We start from the raw sequence: 14,116 nt of genomic DNA on the forward strand, positions 1-14,116 counted from the left end.
CTCCACCAATCATCTCTCTCCCCCTCGCAGAATGCTTCTCCACCAATCATCTCTCTCCACCTCACCGAATGCTTCTTCTTCCCCTTTATTCTTCGGTTAATTCACGTCGTCTTCTTCACAACTCTTTTCTTTAAAATATAATTTAGGCTCCTTAATATATGTGACAAGGGCCCCCTCTCTCAAGAGTTTTTCCATCAAAAACTGCTCACGTCATCCTCATCTCCAAGCCATATACAGCCAACCGACTATCTTCTGTGGCGGTTCTGGACCCAGCCCACAACACATCGCAGATCTCCGGCACACACCAAACACACACCACTAACACAGCACACCAAACTGCGTTTTCAGAACACTAACACATCACTCCCGCCGTCCGTACAGAGTCCTTAATAAACATGTTCGTGTTCACAACCCACTCCCTTGTATGATCAAATAACACCAACGACAGCAGCAACCACAACAAGATAAATCCCAGAGATACGTATATTAACACAGCAACAGCAACAAGATACATCACAGAGATTCGTAGAGCTGTTCAGTTGGCTCTACTCATGAAGTCCGCTCCAACGTTATCTCTGCCTTTAATATATTCCACCTGAAATGAGTATTCTTGCAAGGCCAAACTCCATCTCATAACATTACTATTGTTCATTTTGGCCTTGGTTAAGTATTCAAGCGGTTGATGATCTGTTTGAACCCTGAAATGTCTCCCATACAGATAAATGTGGATTTTCTTTACTGCCCACACCACCGACAACCATTTCTTTTCAAATTTGGAGTAGTTGCGTTCACTAGCCGATAATATCTTGCTTGCAAAAAATACCGGATGTAGCACGCGATTCTCTTGTTCCAAGAGTACGGCTCCTAAAGCTCGGTCTGACTCATCAGTGCGATGCACTAACTCGTTACCCAGATTCGGAGCAAGCAGAACGGGTGGTTTTGCCATATACCCTTTTAACATCACGAATGTACTTTCATGTTCAGCAGTCCAGTACAGCTTATTGCTTGCCCCCTTCTAAGTTAGTTCGACAAGCGGGTCGGCTATGTTGGCTTAATCAGGAATAAAGTCCCTGTAGTACCCCGTCAGACCCAGGAACGAGTGTACCTCTTTCTTTGTCGTCGGTGTCTGGGCCTGCTGTATTTTGTCGAAGATGTCGTCTTTCATCGCGATACGACCCATCCCCAGCTTGTGTCCTAGGAAAGAAATGGCTTCAAAGCCCACCTCACATTTTGCCGGTTTTATGGTCAACCTGGCTTGCTGAATTCTATCAAATAGTTTTTCTAGCGTAATTACCTGCTTTTCACACGTATCTGTTGCGACCAGGATGTCATCAATATAGTATTATAAATTTTGGAGGACATCCAAAACCTTCCTCATCAGCTTCGTGAATATTGCAGATGCTGTCTTCAAAACAAAAGGCATGAATTTAAACTGGAATAAATCCGCCGAGCACGAAAAGGCAGTCTACGCTTCAGAAGAATCTTCCATTGGTATATGCCAATACCCTTTAGCTAAGTCAAATTTAGAAAAAAACCTTTTGTGAGCCACCTTAGCGAACACCACGTCCGCTCTTGGTATGTGTTCTGCATCGGGTACTATGGTGTAATTTAGCCGACGAAGATCTACACACAGTCGGTTAGTACCATCGGGTTTTTTGACAACCACAAGAGGCGCATTGTATGCTGACCACGACCTCTCAATCACACCAAGCTCCAACATCTCCCGCACCTCCTTTCCTATTGATTCTTGAATTGCTAAAGGTAGTGGGTATTGCTTCACGCTGATTGGTCTATCTGTAGGGAGATCTAGTCTGCAACATATGACATCCGTTTTGCCCGGCACATCTGGAAACACACCCTCTTTGCTTTGGTGTAGGGCCTTTATCTGTGAGCTTCGGGCTTCATTCAATTTGGGATTTATTAGCACCTTATCCCAATCTACCGTTTTCTTCCCACTGCATGTGGGCATCTCGAAACATCATCTGTCTCCTCGGCTACTACCGATCATACTACCTTGGGGCCGTAGCGCACGGGACCGCTTTCTTCGTATTTCTTCAACATATTTACATGGAAAACGTACTTAGTGTCATCTACCAATAATTCATAGCCCGAGTCCTTTTTCCTCCGCGTCACACGGTACGGGCCTTCCATTGCATCATTAACTTATTATGATCCGTGGGTAGCAGTACAAGAACCCTGTCGCCCAGATTCGGATTTCTGTGAAGGGAGTTCTTGTCATCATATCCTTTATAGCGTTCGCGCGCCCTTTCCAGGCACTGATGTGCAAGCCTGCATGTTTCCTTCAACCTGTCCCGCAACTCAAGCACGTATGTGTATGTTGTCTTGAGATCTGATGCCATCTCTTTATTAGCCCACAGCTCCTTGAGTATTACAAGTGGACTTCTAACGGTTCTCCCATACAACATCTCGAAGGGCGAGAACCCAAGACTCGTTTGCGGTACTTCGCTGTAAGCGAACAAAAGAGCTGGGAGATATCTATCCCAATCAGTAGGTCTCTCCTGGCACATTTTCTTGATCATGTTTTTGAGGGTGGCGTTGAACCGCTCTACAAGCACATTACACATAGGATGGTAAGGCGTTGTCAGTAATTGCCTTACTGACAAAAGGCGGTTAACCTCCTTCATTAGTTCAGATGTGAAGTTCGAGCCCCGGTCACTCAAAACTTCTCTCGGGAACCCATAACGCGAAAACATTTCCACGAGACCCTCCGCCACTTGGATACTGTCAATAGTTCTCAGTGGAATAGCGTCAGGATAACGAGTGGCCACGTCAACCAGAGTAAGCACATATCTATTGCCTTTTGGCTGACACTGGAGACATTGGCCCCACAATGTCAATAGCAACTCGCTGAAAAGGTAGATTGATGGCTGGCATCTTGCCCAGAGGTACGGAACCAACTCTTTCCTTCGGAACTGTGCGCTGGCACACATCAAATGAGCGAACAGAGCGCTTAACGTCACTCTGAACACCCTGCCACAAGAACTCCTCGGTGATCCTAGACACCGTTTTTTGAACACCCTGGAGTCCGGCCATAATGGCGTCATGTCCTAAGCGTAGCACGGTCTCTCGCATATCTCTATGTAACACCAGCTGTTGGACCCGCCTTCCTGAACAAAATATACATTCCCTGTGCAAAAGATTATTTACCATTTGATACTCGAATGATGTCCGACTCTTCTTTCTTTTCACCTTTTCCCCGACTCTTTCTAAGCAGGCCTTCAATCTCAGGTCTTCTTTTTGACTAATTGCAATTTCGCCCGGTGTTATGCTCAGAAACATCGCAGCAGCAGTAGAGAGCGGGCGCTGCGTTGCTCGAGCTGTCGCTTGAGCTCTTGTCTCCACTACTGACGAGAAACTGACTGCATCCGTCTGAGCTGTCGCAGGGCTTTCCTTCTTTGGATGTTCTTCAACGTCGAGCGTCCTCCACTCGGGATCGGGGTCTTCGACACTTCTTGATCCCGTGATGTTTCCCAAAATGAAACCGTAGATGGGTTGGGGTACGCATTTTGCAACCACCTGCCCAGTATAATATCGCGTGGACACTAGAATCCTGGAAGGTACCTTACTGTGCCATCTACAAGAGTGATGGCCGACGCTTCCCCTGTAAGATCCTCGTCCTTCACCAGGCTTCTGCGAACCAAGTCTGTGTTGGCTCCGCTGTCTCTAAGCGCCAATGTAGGACGGTCCCCTATTTGCCCAACCACCACCGGCACTGTTGCTTTCGACTTGGGTGTTCCACTCACTGCCTCATTTTCCAGCAGCATTTGCTCTCCTTTCAGCTGTGGAACTTCGGGTGTCGTGACAAGTTCTACCCTAGAGTCGACAACGCATGCAGCTCGGTCCTGCGTTCTGTATCGGCACTCATCCAGAGTATGACCCCTCCTCTTACAACCTTGACACACAACCTGTGTTTTCTGGGCAGCGCTACTAGTCCGACAGTCAGGTACACGGTGTCCTACCTTGCCGCAGAGAAAACACCTTACTGGCGCCTTAGATGCACCGCCATATGATATTGGTTTTGCCGCATCTGTCTCTAAGGTCTTTTGGGTTTCCTCCTTTGAATTACTCAAATTTCTTAACCCTTGTGCCTCGAGGAATTGTTCTGCAGTGTCGGCGAACTCTTCCAGCGAACACAACTTTCTTTCTTTCAGGAATAGCGCCAGCTTTGAGCTGCAACACGCTAAAAATTGCTCTGTGACCAGCATGTCACGCACACCTTCAAAACTCTTTTCTGTGTTTGACATATCAAGCCCCCTATCAAAATAGTTGGATAGCCTGCAGGAAAACTGCTTAGCGGTTAGCGGTTTCTGAATACTCAGGTTTCGCGGTGCGAAATCTCTCACGGAAAACCACTGCCGTAAGCCTGAATACTTGGAGGACCGCCTTTTTGACTTTCTCGTAGTCCATGGAATCAGTGGCAGGCATCCTTCCAAACACATTCAGTGCCTCTCCGACTAAACACATGCTCAATGCCGTGGTTCATTCACTGCGCTCCCAGCCTTGCCCCAAAGCTATCCGCTCGAATCGTTGCAGATATGCAACCAAACCATCTCTCTTGTCATCGAAAAGAGCCATCAGCTTTCTTGGGCAAACTATGGCCGGTCTGGGTGATTCTGTACCCGCCAAGGAACGTTGATCATTGTCCGTGATATCGTCATAACCTCCCGCGACATGCGCCTGTTTCCACAAAATAAACTCCTTCTCCCGTTCTATCCTTTTTTTTCCTGTTCTTCTGCATCGCGGGCTCTTCTAGCTTCTCGCTCTTCTGCCTCGCGAGCTCTTTTCGCCTCGAGCTCTTCTGTTTCGCGAGCGTCTGCGCGTGCTTGCGCCCTTTCCTCTCTCTGCCCATCTTCCTCCTCTTTCTGCCTCTTTGCCTCCTCTTCATAGAGACGCAACGCCTCTTATTTGCTTAACCCCAGCTTGAGCTCTAGTTCTAACGTTTTTTGCCAAATCCATCCTTTCTGCCGTCAAGAGATCGGAAAGATCTGAGACAAAGCAAACAGAAAAAAAAAGAAAGGAATCCTGGCACAGGCTCGCCACTTATCTTTGTCACGGATTTCTGCGGAGAACGCTCGGACGGAAAGAACGACTAGGCGACCGGTGTACCCACACAAGCGCACATTTAATACAGCCTACTTGACACACACACTAGAACACAAAATTAACAAAACTAACACAAAACACAAATGCTATAAATACACACGATCCGGGCACACTGCTATCTGCGTCTACTACTAGCGTTCGGTGTTCGTGCTCACGTTTGCTTCGGTGTGGCTGCGGCGCTGTATGGATCCAGTATCTGGCGTCGAAGCGGCGTTCGACGTACTTGGGCTGGCGTCGCTGGCGTCGTTCGACGCGCTTGGGCTGGCGTCGCTGGCTGCGTGTATATATATATATATATATATATATATATATATATATATATATATATATATATATATATATATATATATATATATATATATATATATATATGTTGCGAACGTAGGTTGCGTTGGCTCCGCAGAATAAAGATTTAAGAGAAGTGGGCACTTCTACAAAGACACTTTTATTTATCAACGTTTCGACCGCACCGCGGTCGAAACGTTGATAAATAAAAGTGTCTGTAGAAGTGCCCACTTCTCTTCAATCTATATATATATATATATATATATATATATATATATATATCGGCATGTTCAAAAAGAAAAAAAGAACGGTAATCGAGGTCCCATGACCATTTTTTGTTTTCAATTAAATTTTTATATGTTATTGGTAAATGTGTCCACACAAAGGAATGAACCTTAGTTTTGCCAGGAACTTCGTAGTTTTCTCGGAAAAAAATCGTATGTCACAAGAGGTGGAGAATATCGTTTTTGCCACTTCGCAAAGTTGCAAGTTTGGAGCATCACTGCATGCACAATAAATGGTTTCCGCGTATAAGTATTTTTTCATTACTTCAATACAACTTTTACTATACGAACAATTAAAAAAACGTTTTCTTGCTTCGTTAATCTTCTGAGTAAAAAATCACAAACTTCGCTTCCGGAGCTGTGCGGTGCCAAAAAGGCACTTTTCAGGGCAGCCTTAGGTCAAGATGCGTAAAGATCTCCCGACTGAGTCTTTTTCTATGTATTTTTCAGCTACTTTGAATCACTTCAGGCAAGTTTTGTAGCTCTACACTTGACCTATATTTTTCAATATGGCGTCAAAATTGGCAGAAATTCGAAAACGTCGAAAAAGTGACAACTTTGACTTGAAGTTAAAAAAAACATAATCGAATTTTATTACAATTTTCCCTAATAATACTCAATACTTCATAATTTTAAGGCACCAAGAAAGTATTGCATTATATTGTTTGAAAGTATGAAAATAAATACAAAACGGACTTCATGATTTCAATCCATACGACTGCTCAGTATTCCCTCTTAGCATGCGCAATCATCAGAAGCTGGTTTTAGTGTTGATATTTTGTAAGTAAATTTTGAACGCTACAGTTGCTGAGTTCATAAGTGTAATTTGTAAGCGTTTTTTTCTATTACAATCACAGGTCTAAAGCTCCTATTCGCTTTCGTACTGTTCTAACGGTGGGACCTAAATTACTGTAAGCGTATTTCAGCACGTTATTTTGCAGTGACGTGTGTGTAGGGGTAGTTTATGCAAACAATTAATGCACCCGTCGCACTCTCAAGGTGACTAACTGCTACCGCCGCTCCAGGGATGAACCGCACTTGGCAGCCGCTCCTAAAGCTATGTAGCCCGGCGCGACACTTAATTTCACAGCACGATGTGTGCCGCCGCCGCACCTAGGCTTTAGCCGCCGCTATCATCTTTCCATCGCAACGCACCGAACGCCTGGCAGTTATGCCTCAGCCTTCGACCTTCGACCGAGATGACCCTTGTGAGCGGATGTTGTTCGGATCTCGAGTTTTGTGTGTCGTTTTCCAGGCCTGGTAGACCCGGTGGGGTCGTTTTCTGTGCTCACGTGTTTTCTCTGCGCTGGAGCGCTCCGTCGACAAGCATACTTGGTATCTCGGTCTCAGCTCGTACGCCAGACTGAAACAAGATCAGTGTCGACGGTGGGCAGCCTGTGTTAAAAATCCATTCATCTGTCCATCTCCTTTTTTTTTTGGAAAAGCAGTTCTGGGCCCTGCATCCGTCACCTGCTCTTCTGTCTCGCGATAATCTCCGGAAGCGGTGAGCTTTTGCTTTCATGAAGTGATTTCCGTGGCGAACGTTTTGTGCCGACTACTCAAAAAGGCACAAACAGAGAATTGAAAAAGGGCGTAATTTTCGCAGTGTAAAGACACTCAATGTCGCTGCTCTCAAAAAGGTCCTACTTCCCGAAGAAGCTCTCCGAGTACGAGAAAGTGACTTCATCTGTCAGAATTGTTACCGTCGGTTCAAGGAAGACATAGATAATATGCAGGCAGAGTCAACCGAAACATTACAAGAATTCCGCCCTGGGGAAGAAATCGTAGAAAATTTAAATTAAAGTGTCAGCCTTACCTCCGAAATCTCGCCCCTAAAGACACCGAGTGCTCTAAAAAAACGCCTCAGACTTTCCTATGCAAAGCGAAAGCAGGAAGAGGTGGAAAGAGCTATGGTGACGAAAATACGATCGGGGATACAGGCAGCATATAATGTCCCAGAGAGTTCGCGTGCGTCAGAAGAAAAGTGTGCGCAATGCAGCAGTTGGGAGGACAGCCTACATGCTGCCTACAATAGGTGTACGTCCTTTCAAGAGCGTTGCCAGCTGCTGACACTGCTACCACGAAACCTAACCGTGAAATATGTGCAGGAAGTTGTTCCAGAGGCAACGAGGTACGTTATCCAAAAATCGAAGAAGATGGTGAATGAGGAAGGCGTTTGGTCAACACAGGAGAGATATACAAGATGCAGACTACAGCAGAAAGACATAACCACCGTTTTAGAATATTAAACATGAATGAACTCGATTGTTCTAGACAGACTCCGAACAAAAGGATGTTGTGATAATCGAAAAGGAAGGAGGGAGAGAAAGAATGGATACCTAAACGCTTCATGACGCGGTCCTTGCGAGAAGCATTCCGCCTCTACAAGCAAGCTCACCCTTCCTCCCAGGTTGGCCTCACAAAATTTATATCCTTGCGTCCTAAGTGGGTGAAATTTTCGCCACAGTGGCAAGTGTGTGTTTGTGTGTGCTGTGCAAACTTTCAGTTGTGCCTCGTGGGACTGCAGAACGCGTCCGGAAGGTAGCTTTCTCCCGAAGATATGTAGAGCCTCTGCGTATGCCAGGAACCTACTGCGTCGTGTTTCCTTAGGAATTGTAAGCACTGTCCACAAGATGGCATTTTCACTTCGAAAAATTTTGAAATGAGCAGCGAGGACGAGGTGTTGATTGCTTCATGGGAATACGGTGAGCTCGTTAAAAATACTCTGAACGCTTCATCATTTATGAGAGAATTTCTAAGAATGACCATGAAATGGATTCCCCACCACTATATTAGATCTGTACAAGCAAGAGCAATACATGAAGAAAAACGCAGCTGCAAAAGAGGTGCAATTGTTTTGCATTTTGATTTCTCCGAAAACTGGACAGTTGTGCTTCCAGACGCAGTACAAGCGTACCATTGGCAGAAAAAGCAGGTGACCGTGTTTACTTGCGTTGCCACGTCAACAAAACCGACTCGGAACTCCGCCGTTATTTCCGACGATATGTCTCATGATTTAGCTCATGCGTGCTTACCTCTGTCGAAAATCAAAGCACACCTTGAAGGCAACGCGCCAATTTATACCAAGATAACATATGTGAGCGACGGGGCTCCCGCTCACTTCAAGAATAAATATCAGTTTCATGAGCTAAACGCAGTGAATGTCAAGAGACGAAATGGATGTTTTCGGCCACTGGACACGGCAAAAATGCTTGCGACAGCGTTGGTGGGCTTGTGAAATATCGAGCATCACACCACAACTTGCGGAAGCCTGCAAGTGAGGTCATACAAACAGCCAGCGGCTTCGTAGACGCAATTCAAGGAACGCTAATGAACATCACCATTCTGGAGCTCCCACAGAGGGAGCTTGCAGACTTTCGCGAAACGAAGAAGGAAGAATGAAAAATGGCAAAGTGCTTGGAGTTCAGACGCTCCATATGTGGAAGTACGTTAAAACAAATGAAGACAGTGCATCCTACGTGGCCTCCACCGCTGCTTCGGAATGGAAGAGACTGTGATCTGGTTTGTGCTTCGTGCTGGACAATATACTGTGCGCATACCGACTTCAAGCGCTGCCGTTTATTTCTTGTTACGATTTTCTGAATTGCAATCAGCACATAAAGCGGCATCCCATTTGTAAATTGCGTCCCTATTAAAACTACTCCTGATTAAAAATCTTGCAGATAAATTGTTCCTCTCAGAAGACGACGTTCTGTGCCCTGACATTGCCCTGTAGAACCTTTGAACACAGAGGTAAACAGATCCAGGTACGGAAACGTCGGCTTCAGAAACACATTATTATAAATTTTTATATATAAAAATTTTTCTAAGAAAAGACAAATGATCTAATATTTTTAAAGAAACTATTACATACCAATGTACCTTACGATAAATTAGAGAATACAAAAAAAACGTTTTACCGCAAGCAGCCAGTTCATCAGGTGAAATAGCGAATTTATTTCCATTTTGACGCATTAAGAACGCCGCTAACAAACGAGTAGAAGCTGTAGAAACATTCAGAATGGTTCGCATATTGTGGTAAATGAACTGTAACCACGTTCAGTGAGTGCTAAATCAAATTTCTGAGAGTTACTATTTCTAAGAGGCAGTAATAAACAATTCTAGGTAACAAAAACATGAACTCAGTTTTGTATTTATTTTTATACTTTAAAACAAAATAATGCAACACTTCTCTGGTGCATTATAATTATGAAGTATTGAGTATTATTAGGGCAAATTTTAATAAAATTCGATGATGATGCTTTTTTTGAAATTCAAGTCAAAGTTGTCACTTTTTTGACGTTTTTGAACTTCCGCCAATTTTGAGGCCATATTGAAAAATATAGGTCAAGTGTAGAGCTACAAAACTTGCCTGAAGTGATTAAAAGTAGCTGAAAACTACAGAGAAAAAGATTCAGTCGCGAGATCTTTACGCATCTTTCCCTAAGGCTGCCCTGAAAAGTGCCTTTTTGGCACCGCACAGCTCCGGAAGCGAAGTTTGCGATTTTTTAATCAGAAGATTTACACAGCAAGAAAACGTATTTTTGTTTGTTCGTATAGCACAAGTTGTAATAAAATATTGAAAAAATACTTATGCGCGGAAACAAATAATTGTGCATGCAGTGATGCTCCAAACTTGCAACTTTGCGAAGTGGCAAAAACGACATTCTCCACCTCTTGTGACATACGATTTTTTTCCGAGAAAACTACGAAGTTCGTTGCAAAACTAAGGTTCATTCCTTTGTGTGGACACATTTGCCCATCACATATAAAAATTTAATTGAAAACAAAAAATGGTCATGGGACCTCGATTACCGTTCTTATCTGAACATGCCCATATATATATATATATATATATATATATATATATATATATATATATATATATATATATATATATATATATATATATATATATATATATATATATATATATATATATATATATATATATATATATATATATATATATATATATATATATATATATATATATCGGAGTATACTCCTCATTTAAGGAAACATTTTTATTTGACTCGACGTTTCGATCGGAGGACCGATCTTTTTCAAGAGGGACCATACAGTGCATGGGCGCGTGTTCTTATAGCATGGGACTTGACACACAGAAGGCTTAAAAAGAAAAGAAATAAAGAAAAGTAAAGAAAAGAAAAAATGGGGGAAGGGGCGGCCGGGAGAACGGAACACAACTGACACCTCGTCGCGCATCCGTGAACTCACTGCACACACACACACACACACACACACACACACACACACACACACACACACACACACACACACACACGCACACACGAAGCGAAAGAGGGAGGCCGAGCTGGGTGCGTACGCGGCTACTGCGACAAGAAAAAAGAAAAAAAGAAAAAGAGAGGGAGAGAGAGGCAAAAGCAGAGAAAAAGGGGAAAGCAAAGAAGATACGTGGTGAGGCTTAACAAAAGAAGGGATGCGTCCGCCAATTGTGGGTTTCGGTATGCCTCTGTCCGCGTATGTGCGGCCCCGAGCGGCTCCGAAAGATGGCCCGGGCGAGGCGGAACAGGTTGAGACCGCCCAAAGTGGCTCCAGATGGTGACACGCGAGCCGCTAAAACCAGATGAGCTTCCCATAGGAGGACCAGATGTAAAGGCTTGTTGACAGGAATGCAAAAAAAAAACAAAAGATATAGCACAGAGAAATTTCAAAAAATGAAAAATATATAAAAATCACAAAAAAGAAGAAAGAGAAGGGGACATATGGCCCTCGAGGGACCAAAGAATGAGTTGAACGGTGGATGGAAACAAGCCGAAACTGACATGCAGCAGGGGTATGACCTCAGACGACTCGGTCAGTGGTTGTACTTTGTCTAATAGGGTTGAAATTTTCTTTGGTTTCTGCCATCGAAAGAGACGATAGGGTGCCATGGTTTTCGTTGATGCCCTTTTGGACTGTGTTAAATTTCAAAATAAAGTATGATTCGCGTTGTTCGCGCTCCCGGGTGTTTTTAAAGCTACTCTGCAATATCGTTACTTTAAGTTTGTCAAACTCGTGGCCTTTTTCGCGGAGGTGTCTCGATAGTGGGAGGCCAGGGAGAGATTGAGTATGTGAGCGGTGGTTATTAAATCTTAATCGGAAGGAATTGTCTGTTTGGCCAATGTACTGCATCTGACATTCGCCGCACTCGAGCATGTAAACAATATTACTGGAATCGCAATTTAAGTCCTCTCGGATAAAATGTTTGAAATCTGAATGGGTGCTTTTAGTCAGTGCTGTGGTTTGCATGTGTTTGCAAACTTGGCATCTGCTCTTTCCGCAAGGTGTGCAACCCACCGGCCTCGGTTTATTAACCGTTGAGTGCACAAGGTGATTTTGTAAATTTTTTGGCCTTCTGTATGTTACCCGGGGGACCAATGGAAAAAATTTTGAGAGCCGCTCACTTTGTTCTATGATATTGAAGTGTTTTTGAAGGATTTTGTTAATATTCGGTAGGTTGTCTGTGAATGTCAGTACTAGATTAGAGCGATGCGGTGTTGGCGGGGATTCCGCAGGGATGTGATTACGGTTAGTAACTTCCGCCCTTTTAATGGCATCGTCGATGATTGAAGGCGGGTAGCGCTGTTTCTTAAGAATTTCGCCCATGTGTTTAGCATTTTTTTGAAAATCTTCTGCTCGAGAGCAAATGCGTTTGAATCGGATAGCCTGTGAGTACGGAATTGAAGTTTTGCAATGGCGTGGGTGGCAACTGTTGAAATGAAGATACTGTTGTCTGTCTGTGGGTTTTTTATAAATGCTAGTGATTAATGCACCCCTGTCAACACGAACAAGCACATCAAGGAAGTTAATGCTATTAGTTGAGTACGTGTGTGTAAAAGAGATATTTGGATGTATGTTGCTGAATGAGGTGATGAACTGAATTAGTTTTTCCTCTGTCTCTGCCCAAATTATGAATATGTCATCAAGAAAACGTTTATAAAAAGCCGGTTTGGTTGGATATGAGGAAAGGAAGTCTGATTCAATTTTGTTCATAAATATGTTGGCGTAATTTGGTGCCATTTTTGTGCCCATAGCCGTACCACTCGTTTGAAGATAATATGAGTTATTGAATTCGAAAGTGTTATGTTTAAGGACCAAATTTGCAAGCGTTTCGATGGCACTTGGACTGGGAGAGTCTAGGATTCTGTGTTCTTTATAGGCTCCGACCATGGCCTGTATTCCGTCGTCATGGGGGATATTAGTGTAAAGTGACACCACGTCCATGGTAACTAGGAAAGCGCCATGAGGGAAGGCGACATCGGATAATTCTCTCAGGAAGTGGCTAGTATCTCGTATGTAAGATGAATGTTTCGGAGGTATATGTTTGATGAGGGAATCGATGTAATCGGAGATCGGTTCTGTCATTGTGCCGACACCAGAAACAATAGGCCGTCCCGGATGATTCTCTTTGTGTATTTTCGGAATTATATAAAAGCGCCCCGTGGAGACATTTTTTGGCGTCAGCGCCTTACTTATTCGCCATGGTAATTCACCTTCATCGGTTAGTTTATTCAGAGTTTTTGCTATGATCCTCTGGTGTTCAGATGCGGGGTCTGATGATATTTTCTTATAGAATTTTGAGTCGTTGAGTTGGCGGTTGGCCTCCTGAATATAATCATCTTTGTCCAAAATAACTAAGTAACACTCCTTTCTCCCTCCTCTTGAGCTCACAAACTTAAAACGTCCATCTGACGCGAGAATACTACGGTCCTGAAGAAGACCGCACCGCGGTCGAAACGTTGATAAGTAAATGTGTCGCTGTAGAAGTGCCCACTTCTCTTAAATCTATATATATATATATATATATAAAATTGTACAGCTCTGTTTATTTTGACTGGCAACTCCGTCGATTAAGTGTCCCATTAAGTGTCCTATTTCGGTGGGACTCAGGCGCACAAATTGGTTGGCGCGTTGAGGCTCTATTAATTCGATCACAGTATTGTGGGTACCAGTGTCCAGGAGGCGTTTCGTGCAAGCTTTGCTGCTCCTCTTCGTAGATTATTGCGCAGTGTGCTTCAGTTTGACATTGAAGCGAGAAGAAACCACGTGACAGCCGCGACCGCACTCAGAAGCAGCCTCCACCAAAAGCGAGCGCTAGCCTTTGTTTCTATGCGCCGTCGGCATTCATTGTGTTCTTTGGCGTTGGCGTTCTCAACGTTCTAGATTCCAAAATTTTGAGTAAATTAAGGGCGAATAAATGGCTGCCTGGCTCAGTGGATGCCCCAATCGCGCTTTGAGGTACGTGACGGTGGTGAGAGAGAAAGAGAAGTGCGTTTCATGCATTAGCGCTGACAATGTTGTGGCATACGCAGGGCACTGCAGCAATAGGGTGCAGCGTTCTTTGGGAGATCATCTCTCGCGATCAACCAGTAACTGCCACCTGCCAAGGTGGCAAAGGC

The 14,116-nt window shown here is 44.0% G+C and overlaps 1 pseudogene; it reads left to right on the plus strand.

Moving 5' to 3' along the window:
- The first annotated feature begins 8,355 nt into the window (after nucleotides 1-8,355).
- The window catches only part of LOC144103266 (uncharacterized), a 75,502-nt pseudogene continuing 69,741 nt past the window's right edge, over nucleotides 8,356-14,116 (plus strand).

This window comes from Amblyomma americanum, chromosome 9 (genome assembly GCF_052857255.1).
Source record: "Amblyomma americanum isolate KBUSLIRL-KWMA chromosome 9, ASM5285725v1, whole genome shotgun sequence".
NCBI classification, from domain to species: domain Eukaryota; kingdom Metazoa; phylum Arthropoda; class Arachnida; order Ixodida; family Ixodidae; genus Amblyomma; species Amblyomma americanum.